This window comes from Ovis canadensis, chromosome 13 (assembly GCF_042477335.2).
Source record: "Ovis canadensis isolate MfBH-ARS-UI-01 breed Bighorn chromosome 13, ARS-UI_OviCan_v2, whole genome shotgun sequence".
Taxonomy (NCBI): Eukaryota; Metazoa; Chordata; class Mammalia; order Artiodactyla; family Bovidae; genus Ovis; species Ovis canadensis.
In genome coordinates this window covers 31,187,723-31,204,121 of record NC_091257.1, presented here as the reverse complement: position 1 = coordinate 31,204,121, position 16,399 = coordinate 31,187,723, and the positions used below count along the sequence as shown (strand labels likewise).

At 43.6% G+C, this 16,399-nt stretch overlaps 1 protein-coding gene across 1 annotated transcript in view; it reads right to left on the bottom strand.

The window, feature by feature from the left end:
- Positions 1-4,357, bottom strand: part of PROSER2 (proline and serine rich 2) — a 58,571-nt gene extending 54,214 nt beyond the window's left edge. The window contains exon 1 of the mRNA XM_069547240.1: positions 4,240-4,357. The gene's annotated coding sequence lies outside the window, so the exon portion shown is untranslated. The remainder of the gene's footprint in view (positions 1-4,239) is intronic.
- Positions 4,358-16,399: the final 12,042 nt, after the last annotated feature.

Here is a 16,399-nt window from a genome sequence, read left to right as displayed (position 1 = left end):
AGCTGTCTTTTCTGAGTTTTTATCCCAGCTTACAGGCATCTAGCAGCTTGGACCATCCATTAAAAAAAGAAGTGTTTTTCCCAGAGTTGAGTCTGTAGCAGAGTTCACTCTGTTCTCCTTGGGCAAAGACATTCATCACCCTGGCCTCAAATATGACTTCTGAGACCATGACCTGAACAGTCTCCACCTCTGGGCATTATCCACTTTGTTGAACAAGCTGGTACCTCCTCTATGTAGTCAGGAGTCATGTTTTGAGTTGTCCGTCGGACATCTCACTAAACTTAAATTCATTCATTCATCTGTCATCCCTACTAGGCTGTGAAAGGTGAGGAGGCTGTCTCCTTAGGATGCTTGAGTTGGGAGAAGTATAGACCAAAAAAACCTTAAATCATTCTGCATGATACAGAAACAGGAGAAATTCACTGGTATCTCACGAAGGGAGTAGAGGTCTTGAAGAGAGAAACGGAAGAGTCTAGAGGAATGGGGTTGGGGAGGGCTAGCTAGAAACACGGGAGAAAACCAGGAGATGCGGAGAGATGCGTATGTAGACATTCTCTATGCGGGAGCTGATGGAACTTAGGGCAGCGACATCCAACGCTGAATTTGAAGTGTTCGCGCATCATGTGGTAATCCTCTCTGCTCTCCCAAGCTGTGTAACATCGGCAGTGCTTTAGGGGAACGGAAGGGGTCATGTTCCATGATTTCAGGACAGCGAGGATGGCTAAAGCGGGGCTGGAAGTAGTGGTGTCAGAGGACAGCAGGGAAGTCAGTGACAGTGTGCAAGAGAAGGCAAACCCCTGTGCTCTCAGGTATTTTAGAGAAAAAGACAAGAATGTTCTAGATTCAGCTGTTGTGACTGCGTTTCATTTTGATATTAAGTGAAACAGTGACCTCAGGAAGTTGGAGGCCAGGGAGATGCTTAGACTATAGAATCTTCATGAACAAGAATTGACCTGAGGCATGAAGTGTCTGTTCTTCATACAAGCTAGCATCCTCATAGGACCAGCAACATGTGTTTATCATGCCAAATGTTTGGCCCTTGTCTTTTGGGCTCATCATCTCTCAGATCCTGACCGTCTTTCTTGAGCACTTTAAAAGACCTGGAGGGAACTCCTTGGTGGTTCAGTGGTTAGAACTCTGAGTTCCCACTACCAGGGGACCCAGGGGACTAAGATCCTGCAAGCCGTGTGGCACGACCGAAAAAAAAAAAAGTCTGGAACCTCTCTTGCTCATATTTCAGGAGTGTAAATAATAATAACCCTTACATCCTTATACCATTTCATGGTTAACAAAACTCATTCACTCACATTTAATCTTTTTTTAGAAAGTGTGGTTATTCCCATTCTGAGGAAGCTGAGGCTTAGAAGTGTTTGGTGACTTTGTTCGATCTCATTCGAGTAGTAAGTGCCTAAGTGGCCATTCTAATCCACTGCTCTCTGCTTTTCACCAGAGCTGCTGTTCCTGAGTCTGTATTGACTGGGTACAGCAGTACTTTTTCCATGCATTTTCTCTCTATAAAGCCAATAAAGGGATTTGTGCTCATACTGTTGACTATTTTCAAGGTTATTAAATTACTGTTGGGGGAAAATATAAACTTTTTAAATAAGAGTTTCAAGAATAGTCATAGACATTAAAAATGTGGAAATCTCATCAGAAATATAGAAATCTCATCTTATTAAATATTCACCTGAGTGGAATCAGCTGAGGAAATACTGTGGAAAGGCTATGGGGATGGCAAAAAATAGAAATTGTGTTTCAGCTAAAGGTTGAGAACTACATAAAAATACATTATTTCGATGGAATACACCAAAACATTTTCCCAAAGCATTCCACAATTACTGAATGCCAAGTACAAAGTACTACTATAGACTTGTGGAAAGATTCTCTGCCTTCGTAAATCAAAGAAATCAAAGAAATTCCATGAGTAAGGATAATGCACTTAAAGCAGCATCTCTTCCAACACAGACCAAAGTCTTCATTCAAGCAAAACCACAGAAGCTACAAGGAGGTAAGGCTACAGGCTCATGTGCCCAGACTTCATTGTTTTGGCCATCATCACATCTTCCTTTGGTTTTATTTGGAATCCCTTAGCCAGGATGACAGGGGTCACAGAAACAGACTCAAGACCCTGTAGGTGAGGGGCAGAGCTGGTCAGAGAGGAGATGCAGTCTGCTTCCTACTGACCACCCCCTGCCCCAACCTGGGCAGGACAGATGGTCCACCCTGCAAGACCTGTATTATGGTAGGAGAATAATTACTCCCAACAGAGAATCTAGACATCCCCATTTTCCAACAGCTGTTTGAGAGTAGCAGGGTAATTGATAACACAAACATCTCTGTGATAGGTTTTGAGTTTTGTCTTCCATCAGCTCATTTCCCACATTTACTAAAATACAGAAAAACTAACTTATTTAATTTTAATTGGCTTTCCCTTCCCTTCATCTTCTGGGATGATGTGCTCATGAACTCTGAAGAGGAACAGGCCTGCCTAGATTCATAAATTGAATTGTTGAAGCAAATGAGGTCTGACTCTAGAGCCAAATGCAATATACTCATAAGGTCGTCTGATTTCATTAGCAGAGAGCATGACAGATAACAAGCCACTTTGACTCATACTGTATTGAAGTGTCCTGTTAAGAAATTCCAAATGTCTGAGACATTTCTAAGAGGGCCACATAATTTTTCCTTTCATAAATGCATTTTACTAAAGGATGTACTTAATTTGTAAGCTACTCTCGTGCATTAAAAATATTCAAGTTACATATAAGACTACTTCTACAGCTTAAGCTACATCTACAGCTCTGGTCCTATAGCAGTTTTTATACCTCAATCTCAAAATATTTTTCGGATACCAATTCATTAACTAGATGACATTTTATATTCCATTTTCAGAAGAAGAAACTGAGGCTTCCAGAAAACCTGCAGAAGGATATGGTTCCTGCTCCCCCATCTGTAGCTTTCTTCAATAAAAGACCTTTGCAAATTCAAGGACACTGCCCAACAAGTAGAGTGATTATAAAAGCAGGGTGTTTTTACAATAGGGGTGGCTCAGTGGTAAAGAATCTGCCTGCAATGCAGGAGACACAGGTTCCATCCCTGGGTTGGGAAGATCCCCTGGAGAAGGAAATGGCAACCCACTCCAGTATTCTTGCCTGGAAAATCCCCCAGAGGAGCCTGGTGGGCTACAGTTCATGGGGTCACAAAGAGTCAGACATGACTAAGCATCTACACAACAAATTATTACAATAAGACAGTAGTAGAAAAACACACTATGATTTTTGGCAAATAGCTTTCAGACAGTTGAAGAAAGCCATAAGCATTGGAATAGAGGGATAAAAGGCTATTTAAATGTATTTTAAAAATATAAAGCATTTGTTCTCTGGCCCAGTGAAGGGTGGGAGTGGCATTGCCTGGACACCTTTAAATAATTAAAAAAGTATCTAGTAACTAGAACGGCAGGATCCATGCGTGCCAAGGCTGTGTGTCATTTCAGTGCCAGCCTGTGGGCCGACCACCCCCTGGGGTCTGATCACTATCTCCTGGGCACGGTTTGCTATCTGAAGGCCTTCCATTTCACCAGGGCTTGCCTCCAGGAGCAGCGTATGCTGTCCTGTGGGGACAGAGCCTTCTTGGCAGCCATTTCAAGATTGTGAAGTGATGACCCAATTCCCTTAAGAAATAAATTGGGAGGAGACCATGGATGAGGGATGGAAGCGGAAGGCCTGGGGCTCCTCAAATCCCCCCAGACATCAGAGACGCACCCCTCTCCCCTGGCTTGGCTCATGAGATGGGGCTCACTCGTCCACACATTTTTTTCACGGGCGATCAGAATGGAACCTGCTGCTCATATCAAGATGCAGAAGTCAGGGGCTTCCTTGATGGCTCAGTAGTAAAGAATCCACCTGCCAATGCAGGAGACACAGATTCGATCCCTGGTCCAGGAAGATCCCACGTGCCGCGGTATAGCTAAACCTGTGAGGTACAACTACTGAGCCTGTGCTCTAGAGCCCAGGAGCCATAACTACTGAGCCCATGTGCCGCAACCATGAAGCCCGAACACTCTAGAGACTGTGCTCCACAGCAAGAGAAGCTGCTGCAACGAGAAGCTCATGCGCTGAAACTAGAGCGTAGCCCCTGCCCTCTGCAGCTAGAGAAAAGCCCTCGCTGCAACAAAGACCTAGCGCAGTCAAATAAATAAATATAATTGTATATTTTTAAAAAGATGCTGAAATCACTTACTCATTATGAAGCCATTGAATTGTCTCCTTTTTTTTTTTTTCCACAAGTGGGACTGAACCACCAAGCTTAGTGCAACAGAACTTGGGGATCTACTGTAATAATGACTCAGTTCTTTTGTGGCTAATAAGCAGACAAGTCGGAGGGAAGCCCCAGTTTGTGAGGTGTGACTGCTGCCGATAAAGCTTCCTGCTCGCACATGCCAAGCTTAGGCCTGCCTTCTCAGCTGCATTCCTCCTTCCTGCCCCCAAATTCCCTCTTCACTGGATCCTTGCTGCTCCTGCGGCCTGAATTCTTCCTGACCTGCGCCCCCATCTGCCAGTTTGCTCTCATCCTGATTCCTTAAAGATATTGCTGGTCCTTGAAGTTCACAGCTTGAGTGCTGCTTCTTCACGGAGATTTCCTGTGTATCCCCCGCAAAATCCCCACCTCTTCCTCTCTCTCTTTTTTGTTTTGCCTTAAATATATATTTCTTTCTTTAAATTGAAGTATAGTTGATATACAATATTTTGTTAGTTTCTGGTGTACAGCAAACTGATTTGGAGATATATATATGTATATATATAAAACTAGAGAGTAGGATTGCTATATATACATATACTGGATTGATGTATATACCGATCCTAAGCGAAATCAACCCTGAATATTCATTGGAAGGACTGATGCTGAAGCTGAAGCTCCAATACTTTGGCCACCTGGTTCAAAGAGCCAACTCATTGGAAAAGACCCTGATGCTGGGAAAGATTGAAGGCAGGAAGAGAAGGGGACAAAAAAGGTTGAGATGGTTGGATGGCATCGCTGATTCAATGGACATGAATTTGAGCAAACTCTAAGAGATAGTGAAGGACAGGGAAGCCTGGTGTGCTACAGTCCATGGGGTCACCAAGAGTCAGACATGACTGAGTGACTGAAGAGCAACAACAATATTCTCTTCCAGATTCTTTTCCAGTATAGTTTATTATAAGATATTGAATATAATTCCCTGTGCTATACAGTTGGTCCTTGTGCATTTATCTGTTTTATGTATAGTAGTGTGTACCTGTTAATCCCATACTCCTAATTAATCATCCCCCCAAACTTTTGTAACTGTAAGTTTGTTTTCTGTGTCTGTGAGTCTGTTTCTGTTCTATAAATTAGTTCATTTGCATCACAGTTTAGACTCCACATATAAGTGATACCATATATTTGTTTTTCTCTGTTTGAGTTACTTCATTTAGTATGATGATCTCTAGGTCCAAATGGAAAACGGCATTATTTCATTCTTTTTTTATGGCTGAATAAAATTCTATGGCTATATATACATCACATTTTCTTTATCCATTTATCTCTGGGTGGACATTTAGGTTTGTTTCCATGTCTTGGCTATTGTAAATAGTGCTACTCTGATCACAGGGATGCATGTATCTTTTCAAGTTATATAGTTTTTCTCTTTTTTGGCTATATGCCTAGGAGTGGGATTGTTGAATCGTATGGTAATTCTATTTTTTTTTTTTTAAGAACTGCCATCTCTCTTCTCTTTTTATAGTGCTTGAAACATTTTGTCTGGTGGCATAGTTGTCTCTACATCAGTCTAACTGAGCAGGCACAAGGCCCAGGAGAGGGAGGCCCAGCCTGGAGCCTGAAGGACTGCTCTGAAACGACAGAGCTAAAGTGCACTGTTCTAGATTAGGGAGGAAGGCTCTGGGGCTCAGGGGGTGTAGGTGGAGAAGTACAGACAATTGTAGGTCAGGCTGGATTAAGACAGTAGTAAACAGCCCATCCAACCTCTGCTCCCAGCTTCAGCTCCCTCGCTCACCCATCCCTTGCACAACTGCCTAACTTGTTTCTCATGACTAAGGCCTTGACCGCCCAGGGTCTTATCATGTCTCCCAGGAGTATATGCAATGTGGTGGGGGACCCCTGAAGATGGCACAGTATCTGTTCCTCCCCTAGTGATCTCCAGTGGTAGAATTTCATGAGAAAGTGGAGAAAGCCTTTGGAGTAAAGGTCTTTCCTAGGTGGCCCTCAAATTATATCACTTTGGGGACTGCCAGCTATTTCTACTCTTTAGGCTTCCCTGGATAAAGAAGAAAAAAATTGAAAAGAAAAAAAGCTATGGATGGTGGGATACAAAACTGAGTTTAAAAATTGAACAAAATCTTCAATGTGGCATCCCCAGGTGGAGTCTTATGTCTTACTCATTCTCAGATGTTGACTCCTCTCTTTTTCTACTTTAGTCCCTTAAAGCAATCAACAGAGACTTCCTTGTGGTCTAGTGGCTAAGACTTCACACTCCCAGTACAGGCAGCCCAGGTTCAATCCCCGGTCAGAGAACTAGATCCCTCGTGCCACCACTAAAGAGTTTGAAGGCCACAACTAAAGCCTTCCCATGCCACAACTAAGATCTGGTACAGCCAAATTAACTAATTAATTAAAAAAAAAAACCCAACATCAAAACATAACTGAACATGGGCCCGTATTGGAGATTTTCCTGTTGAGTGGGCTCAGTTCTTTCCCCAAAAGTGAGTTATTTCACTACTTAGTGTCTTGATTTTCCATGTGCAGAACTGTTGGTCATGCTAGACATTGTCTCCTTGCTCAAAACACCATCAGGGACATTCAAGCTGAAAAAAAGATTTAGGTTCTCAGTAAATATTTGTTAAATCTTTTGCTCCAACATACTTACTAGAAGTGAGAAATACAGTGACCTGAGACCTTACGTTCCCCTTTTTAATTTTTTAACTTGGAGGAAACTACTTATTGTTTTTTATGGAAAAAAAATTCATTTGGCTCATTAAATTGTTATAATTTTCTTTTTAATAATAGGTCTGTAATAGAAATTTCCCCCAAATTGTGGAAAGTATGGCTTCTCATTGCCCTATAATTTTGATAATTATAGCTAACAGCTGCTCATTTAGCTGGCATCATTTGGGAGAACTGAGACTTACCTCTTTATTATCCTCACTATAATAGTTCATGTTTTGATAGAATCTCTTCAAAATCCATTAAATATCCTTTTATCTTCCTAAACATTGTCCGCTAGATATGTAATTCAGTGCTACTGAGTCATCTGGGTCACTCTGCACCATCTCCCCCATCCCGTTACCAGGCAACAGTTGGGCAGTTGAGTGGGCGGGGGGGAGAGGGGGCGGGGGGGGTGTACCATTAGTAGTCCTGTTCAGCCATTGGTCTGGCACCAGAGTGGGCCCCTCCCCCAAGCAACCAACTGTCAGCGAGCGACCGTTAGTGGTCTCGCTCAGCCATTGGTCAGCACCGTAATGGCCCCTCCCCCAAGCAAGCAACTGTCTGTGAGCTACCGTTAGCGGTCGGGCTCAGCACAGGGTCATTGGAGAGGTGGTCGGGGAGTGGTGGTCGTCAGGTGGGAGAGGGAGGTGAGAGGCGGATCCTGGCCCTCTCCCAGGGACCCTCCACTCATCTGGCCTCCGGCTGGCAGATGAACTGAGGGGCCCAGGAAACAGGTTGGGGGCCGTGTCCTGCAGGCTCCAGAGCCCCCAGCAGGTGCCACCCACTGGCCAGGCCCAGGCCTTGAGGGGACCGTCTCCCCACCTCTGCAACCTCATGGCAGCGGCCGTCTGCCGGGGTCACCGTCTTCGGGACCTGCCCTTCCTTCGCCTGCCATACAGGCAGCCTGAGGGGCCTGAGCACTGGTCGCATCCTGCGCGCCTGGTTTTCTCAGTGATGACGGCTGGATGGGGTCTGGAGACCTGGCCCTGAGGGAGCCGCCAGCTGAGATCTGCCCCTCTCAGCCAGGACTGGACCTCAGAGGGTGACGGTTGTCCCTGGGGACCGTGTCCTTTCTTGTCAGAATAGAGAATAATATTCACTTGGTGGAGGTTTATAGGAGCATCATTCCCTGACCATGACCTGACCTCAGGAACACAGGCTCTGCCACCAAAATGTTGGCAACAACTCACTGGCCCCTCCCTCCCCTTCCCTAGAAAAGGGCTTTGCTGAGAGTTCCCAGGGAGTTTGGGGTTTTGGGGGGCTTGAGCCATCCGTCTTCTCGCGTGGTCCTGCAGTAAACCTTTCTCTGCTCCTAACGCTTTGGTGTTGTTTGGCCTCACTGTGCATTGGGTACACAGACTGGTGTTTGGGTAACAGATAAGTTTAGAAGTGTCATTCCTTCAGGTTGTCATACCATTCCTGTCACACTGAGTATAATCGGAGTGTTATTGGTGAGCCACTTGTTGGTCATTTCGCTCTTGTGGGTGAATGGTCATGTTTTCAGGACTCTTGGGTCAACTTGGTGCCATTGCCTATTTTTGTCAGTCTGTCTGCTTTGAGTGCTCTGGGCTGGGAGCAGACATGAATTTTGCTAGAATATGTCTACAGTTGGATAAACTTACTCTGACCTACATGGGTCGGGAGCACTCCAGTGAAAGGGGACAGTGGACATTTGTGAACACCATCCCAGCTTGCATCACTGCCTTTTCAGTCCTTGCGTTCTTTTTTTAAAAATTTTATTGACGTATAGTTGATTTACAATGTTGTGTCAACTTCTGCTGTACAGCACAGTGATTCAGCTGTGCAAATATATATATATATATACACACACACACACCCACGCACACATATACATTCTTTTTCATATTCTTTTCTGTTATGGTTTATCATAGGATATTGACTATAGTTCCCTGTGCTATACAAGTAGAACCTTGTTGTTTAGTCATTTTACATGTAATAGTTTGCTTCTACCAACCCCCAAAACCCAATCTATCCCTCCCCTATCCTCCCCTTCCTTGCCAACCACGAGTTTGTTCTCTATGTCTGTGAGTTCGTTTCTGCTTCATAGGTGGGTTCATTTGTGTTATATTTTAGATCCCACATATAAGTAATATATCATATGGTATTTGTCTTTCTCTTTCTGACTTACTTCACTTTGCATGATAATCTCTAGATCAAGCCATATGGCTGCAAATGGTGGTATTATTTCATTCTTTTTTTGGCTGAGTAATATTCCATTGTATATATGTACCACATTTTCTTCATCCATTTCTCTGTGGATGGACATTTAGGATGCTTTCATGTCTTGTCTATTATGAATAGTGCTGCTATGAACATCGGGGTACATGTATCTGCTTATGAATTTTTAAAATTGGGACTTTATATGATAAATTTCCATATTGTTTAAGCCACCCTGAGTCAGCCTTTCTGGAATTTACGTCAAAGAGAGTTCTAACTGACTGATAATAGAAAAGAATTTAGTATGTAAACTTGACAGAAAATCTATTTGTTACTTTAGAAGATATCACGGGTACACTTCGTGGAAGTACATGGATGTGCATGGAAGTACATGGATATTCTTGGATATATTCTTTAAATTGTACATATGCATTATGTGCATTTTTGTATATATGACCTTTCACTATCAGAAAGAAAACAGTTAATATCATTATCCACCAAGCAGGCAGAATAACCAATAGCATTCATTCAAAAAATATTTATTGAATGTCTATTATTTGTCAGATACATTCTAAGTCTTAGGGATATGGTTAGGGAACAAGAGAAAAATTCCCATTCAAACCCAGAGGATCTATAGGAATGTCAGGGAATGATATGTGCTATGAAGGAAAGTAAAGAAGGTTAAGAGAGGCACAAAGAAGTGCTGTTATTTTAGGCAGTGTGGCTGGGAAGTCCTCTCTGATGAGGTAACGTATGAACAGAGACCTGAAGAAGTGAGGGTGAGCCTTGCAGATACTGGGGGATTCAGAAAGAGCTCTCCATGCATGGGAGCAGTGTGTGCAAAGGTCCTGGGGTAGGAGTGAGCTCAGAGCACTCTGGACACAGTATGGAGGCAGGTGGGCTAGAGTGCAGGGAGTAGAGAAGTGGGCATCAGTAAAGGAATCCAGGGACTTCCCTGGTGGTCTAGTGGTTAGGACTCTGCAGTTCCACTGCAGGGGAAAGGGGTTCGATCCCTGGTCAGAGAAATAAGATCTCGCATGCCACGTGGTATGCCTCCACCTCTGCAAAAACAAAAGGCAGCCAGGAAACCCAGCAATGACAAGGACTTTGATTACCTCAGAGAGAGATGGGGTCTGTTGGGAGGATTATGAAGGAATATAAGGACCCGAATCAGCATTCAAAAAAATTACTGTTGGGCTTTGAGGCAAACAGTCTGTAGAGACTAAGGACATGGGGGCTCTGACGCTGCTTGCTTCAGCAGACTTCTAAATAGCAAAAAGCACTGACCTGAAAGAGAAGAACACACAGGTCATTGCATTTATTTTTTGTCCCCAAAGTCATTCTGCAGGATACCCTTCCCCCTGACGACTAGGGAGCCTGTAAACACAGCAGGAGTGGTGCCTGTGACTTTGCAGAATGTGGGAGTGCCTGCCCTGGGTGTTGGGTAACCTCTGACCTGGAGGCAGCCCTGGGCAGCCAAAGCAGCAATGAGCACGAAATTCATGGTTCTGCTGGACCCCTGGGCTCTGGTTCTCTTCTGTCCAACACATCTGTAGTTTAGCCCGTGGGCTGGTTCTATGTAACATGGTTTCAAATGAATATTTAACATAATGTTCTAGGAGTTGAAATTTAAAATGCTCACTTAACCTAACCAGATTTCTTCTACGTTTTCCAAAAGGGAGAGGGCAAAGAGAAGAGATTTGAAAGAGCATTAATAACTCTCCAGATGATCTCTGAATACTCCTTCTATGGAAGGATTAAAGGTTTCTTTGAGGCAACAAGCCAAAATGCCCCCCTATGGTGTTGCATTCAAATTAACTAATGAGATAAGCCTCCTGTTTTAGTTTCCTGTCTTGGGTTATAATTGCTGCTGCAGCCTCACTCATCATTTCCTGCAGGTTTTCCTTCTCTGGCTGTGATAAATATTAATGTCTTTAATTTTTCATTCCTCCCTTGGGCCTGGAATTCTGTGAAAAGTGAGATTTTCTTGTTCTTGAGGCTTTTTCAGTGATGAGCAATTTTCATTTTCTGTAACAGATTCTCTTAGGTTAGTTTTAAATTTAGACCTGCACTTTGGTTTTCTTTGACTGTTTTAAAAGAGACTGAGAAGCCTATCGCAGCCAGAGCTGAATTCAAGGATTTGAAGCTCATCACAGTTTCTTTTTCACTTTTTTCTCTTGAGAGTCCTTCACCTGGGTTGTCAGTTCCCTGTGATTCTAGACAGCGTTCTGTTTGTATAGGAGCATGTCCTTTACTTTGCCCAGATACAAATGTCATATCTTTCATCAGGTTTTCAAAACATTCTTACTAAAATAAATTTAAAACATTCAGAATCCCTGCTTAATTAACCATTCTGGGGAGTATTGCTTTGGGCAAATCTAGTGACTAATCCTTGAGATACGTGGAAGCAAACATAATCGTATCTTCTAGAGACTGTAGGGAAAGGCTCTCTCCTCCCTTAAGAACCACAGGGCATTTGAATTAAAGATGACTTCCACTTCCCCACTCCTGCACTGCACAGATGCAGAAATGGATTTCTCAGATCTCACAGCTCTAAAGCAGCAGAGCTGGGATGTAGGATTCTGTTTATCACCAGAAGCAAGGTGACACCCTAGCACTCCGCCTCCCAAACTCTTCTTTATTAGGACACACTAGTTTATTCCCTCCAATGTTGGCAATTTCATTCCAAGTACCTAAGTAACATTTAGTAATGGACAAGAAACCTAACAAACCACACAAAGGGTCTGAATGTCCTAAACCTGAGAAATTATTTCTTTAAAAAAATTATTTATTTGGTCATGCTGGGTCTTAGTTGCAGCACTCGGCATCCTCAATCTTCACTGCGGCGTCAGGGTCTTTAGTTGTGGCATCTGGCCTTTTAATTGCAGCATAGGGCATCTAGTTTCCTGACCAGGGATTGAAACTGTCTGTGCTCCCTACAAAGGAAGCACTGAGTCTTAACTGCTGGATTGCCAAGGAAGTCCTAGAAATCATTTCTTGTCCTTTGCAGCCTACAGAAAATAGCCCTGTGCTTATCACGGGCTCCAGCCATTGCATTGTTGGTTATCTCTTTGTATCCATGTTCCCCATCTCCCCTGGGATTTGGGGGCCCTGAAGATAAGGACCTTATTATGAACGCTTTTCTGTCCGAGAGGATGTGGCACACAGGCTTGAGCATTGTTTGTACATTCCATTGCACGTTTAAGGCCTTGTCTAGGTTTTCACTCTGGATCATTATTCTTAAGCTCAGTGCCTTCAAGGGTGGGGCAGATAATGAAGCACAAGCGTAGAACCACACTGACGCTGGAAACAACAGAAAACCAGGACATTCTTGCCGCATCACAAACATTTGAGAAAATACTTCTGAGGTCAGACTTCCAGCTATTATGGCATGAAAAGGTCAGTAAATCCTCTCCTCCGCAAACAGCATGAAACTAGACAAAAAACTGGGAAGCATTTACTCATGAAAAATAAATAGAGCTTCAGGCAAGAACAGCAGGGTCTGCAGCCTCTGTGTCTGCCTCCATCCCAGCCCTCTTCCCAGTTCTGGTAGAAATTTTATCAGCAAGGGATTGACCAGAAAAAAAGGCCAAGTTTACTGCCAAAGGGTCAAATCAAAGTTGGGCAATGGGTAGAAACCTGCAGCATTGACAATAACAGGAGAAACTGGCAGGAGACAAATGGGGAAAACTCCCATCTCTGCAAGTTTGAGAATGTCTCCTGATTGGGGTAGGTGGTGAGCGAGCTACAAATTTAACAGAAAATCATGGAATGGGAGAGCCAAAGGGTTGAAACGGACTCCCCACACATCCCTGCCGGCTGGGAAACTGTGCATGTGTGCAGGAGGGACCTGAGAGAGCCCAGCAGAACGTGGATGCTGTTGCTCCAGAGCCTCCCACAGAGCCTGAAACATAGGAAGTGCTCCATGCGTGTCGAATCCGTGAGTGCTCATTGCCATATGCAGTATAGCTGTGAGTTGCTATAATTACTTTTCAGAACAATACAGGGTATAAATAAGTATATTAATTAAAAGCTGTATTATTAAATAACATATGTTGGGAGAGGGCTCAGGAGAAAAGACCCATTAAAGACGTGGGAGCAAATCCAGGGAGAAGCGATGGACATGGTAACAAACAAAGCATTTGCTCACCTGGAAAAGCTCTTTTCCTGACACCCTAAATACACAGGCCTGACTCTTGGTGTTTTTCTCAGTGCAGGCTGGCTCCTTCATGTTGTTGAAATCTTGCTTGGGAGGAAAAAAAAATTAATATGATGTGCTTAACACAGTGTTGCAATGAGAAAATTCAGTATAAGTGTTTGGTTGTTAGGAATGGTATAATAAGGTCTTAAAGACATTCCTGCCTTGATCCAGATTTCATGGCTCCATATCATTTTGCCAGGAATGATAAAGACCCAAATATTAAGATACCTCCTCCATTGCCAGCTCTTGCTTTGTAACTTCCCTCAGTTCAGTTCAGTTCAGTCGCTCAGTCATGTCCGACTCTTTGCGACCCCATGAATCGCAGCACGCCAGGCCTCCCTGTCCATCACCAGCTCCCGGAGTTCACTCAAACTCACGTCCATCAAGTGGGTGATGCCATCCAGCCATCTCATCCTCTGTCGTCCCCTTCTCCTCCTGCCCCCAATCCCTCCCAGCATCAGAGTCTTTTCCAATGAGTCAACTCTTCACATGAGGTGGCCAAAGTACTGGAGTTTCAGCTTTAGCATCATTCCTTCCAAAGAACACCCAGGGCTGATCTCCTTTAGAATGGACTGGTTGGATCTCCTTGCAGTCCCTAGGGAACACAATAAAGCCCAGTAGATCAGAGGTTTGCTCGGAATTTGGGGCTGATTCAGCCTGGTTCTTGGGCAGAAGACTGGCTCCATGTGTGCTCTGCTGCCTGGGGCTTGTGAGACCAAGAAAGACCTTCTCTTGAGACTGGAACAGGGCCCAGAAATATGTGAACATTTGGGTGTGTTGGGCTGGCATGAGTGACTGATGACCCCCACAGACACCCCACTTCCCTCCTCAGGGTACAGTGGCTTCTATTTACAAGGAGGCAATGAACCCCTAGGAGAAGAGACACCCAGCAAATATCTGGTGGAAAGCATCCAGCCAGGTTCCTAAAGTGCAGTCGTAAAGTGCAGATATTGGGTGCTTCATCCTACCATACTCAGGTTCCCAAGAGGTACCCCAGGAGGCCAGCAACAACATTATATTTGTACCCCCAGCCCTTCCAGTGAACCACCAAGATGCTTCTTGGCCCTGAGGGGCTAGCCCCTTCCTTCTGAGGAGTGAGGTAATGTGACCGGTGGTTACAGAGTAGCAGGGGTATATACAACAGTAAACCACCACTCAGTGTCTGTGGGCTCCAGGGAGAGGAGTTTTCATTTTGATTTTCTTCCACTGCTCTTGAAGTCTAGCCAGGATCTAACCTCATTCCTCTGTACACAATTCTGGGTTTTAGATAGCTAAAGTTGGGGACCTCCTACAATATTGTGCTCGGAAAGTGGAAAGGAGGGACTTTGCTGGAGATTCACTAATTAGGACTCCACATTTTCGTTGCAGGAGGTATGGGTTCAGACCTTGTCATGGAACTAACATCTCACATGCCACATGGTGAGGGCAAAATAAATAAATAAATAAAAATAAACTCAAGTAAGCATCTAACAAAAAAGTGGAAGGGATAAGTAAAGAGGTCAACAGACACATTTTCTCACTGGCAGTAAAATTCTCTGAGAGGATGCCAAGGGCAATATAAACCCAGCCCAACCAAGAAATCAAAGCATCATTTAAAAAGCAAACAAGCTTCATGGGCAAGGATTTCTACTCCCTTGTTAAAGGCAACTTTAGGACGAGACAAAACAAACAGCAGTGGAGGAGGGTTATTAAATGCAAACTTGTGTTGCTGTACAGAAATATTTTTTACTTGATCACTCGGTCTGTCTGTCTCCCCCTCTTGATATTCTGTATGAGGATCAACAGAGGAACTTGTTAAAATTGCAAATACCTGCATTCCTCCAAACCCTGAGGTTCTGCTTCAGCGGGTCTGGTATGAAACATTCCAGGTGATTCTAACATGCATGGCCCTAGGAGGAAATTCTGACAATCATTGATGATTGTTTCTGAGCTACCAAAGTGAAGACAGCTTTAATCCACTCTTGGACACTCTAACAAGGAGGACCCTCATATTTCTTTTGATTTCCTGCAGTGCCTCTCTCTACAAACTTTTATTAGGTGCATAGTAGTTCTCTAATAAAAAATAATTATTTTTGTTATACAGCATCATGTTATATAATGCTGACTTTAAACATGCTGAATCCAATGCCTTTTGTATGTAGCAATCTAGTTTTCCCAATTAGGCTTCCCTGGTGGCTCAAATGGTAAAGAATCTGCCTGCAATGCAGGAGACCTGATTTCAATCTCTGGGTTGGGAAGATCCCATGGAGAAGGGAATGGCAACCCGCTCCAGTATTCTTGCCTGGAGGATTCTATGAACAGAGGAGCCTGATGGGCTACAGTCTTTACAGTTGCAAAAAAATCAGACACAACAAAGCAACTTAGCAGGAGCAGCAAGCCAATACTATCCTGTTTTGATGGCTGTTGCTTGTAGTATAGTTTGAAATCAAGAAGCATGATGCCTCCAGCTTTGTTCTTCTTTGTCATGCTTGCTTTGGCTATTTGGAATCTTTCTTGGTTCTATACAAATGTTAGGATTATTTGTTCTATTTCTGTGAACAATGCCATTGGAATTTTGATAGGGATTGTATTAAAGCTCAAGGTGGCTTTGGGTAGTATTAACAATATTAGTTAATATGGGCATATTAACAATATTAGTTCTTCTAATCTGTGAGCATGGAATATCCTTCCATTTATTTGTAGCATCTTCAGTTTCTTTCATCAGTATCTTCTAGTTTTCGGGGTATAGGTCTTTTCACCATCAAGGGGAATTTTCGAGTTCCCATGCTTCATCCTTGTTTCCCCACCTCTTCATTCTCTTTCTCTGTTAAGAATTCTTTCTCCTTGACCTTTCTTCCTTTTGTAATCCTTTCACTAATTGTAAAGAGCTCTCCAAGCAAAGCCAGAAACTGCTGAACCAAGATAAGAAGCCTTCTCCTCCTTGCCAAGAGCTCACTCATTCATTCACTCATTCATTTGTTAATTCCACAAATAATGGTTGAGTGCCTACTTTATGCCAGACTTGTCCTTAAAATGAGAGGTACAGAGGTGAAGAAGACAGGCAAGGTGACTGCTCTCATG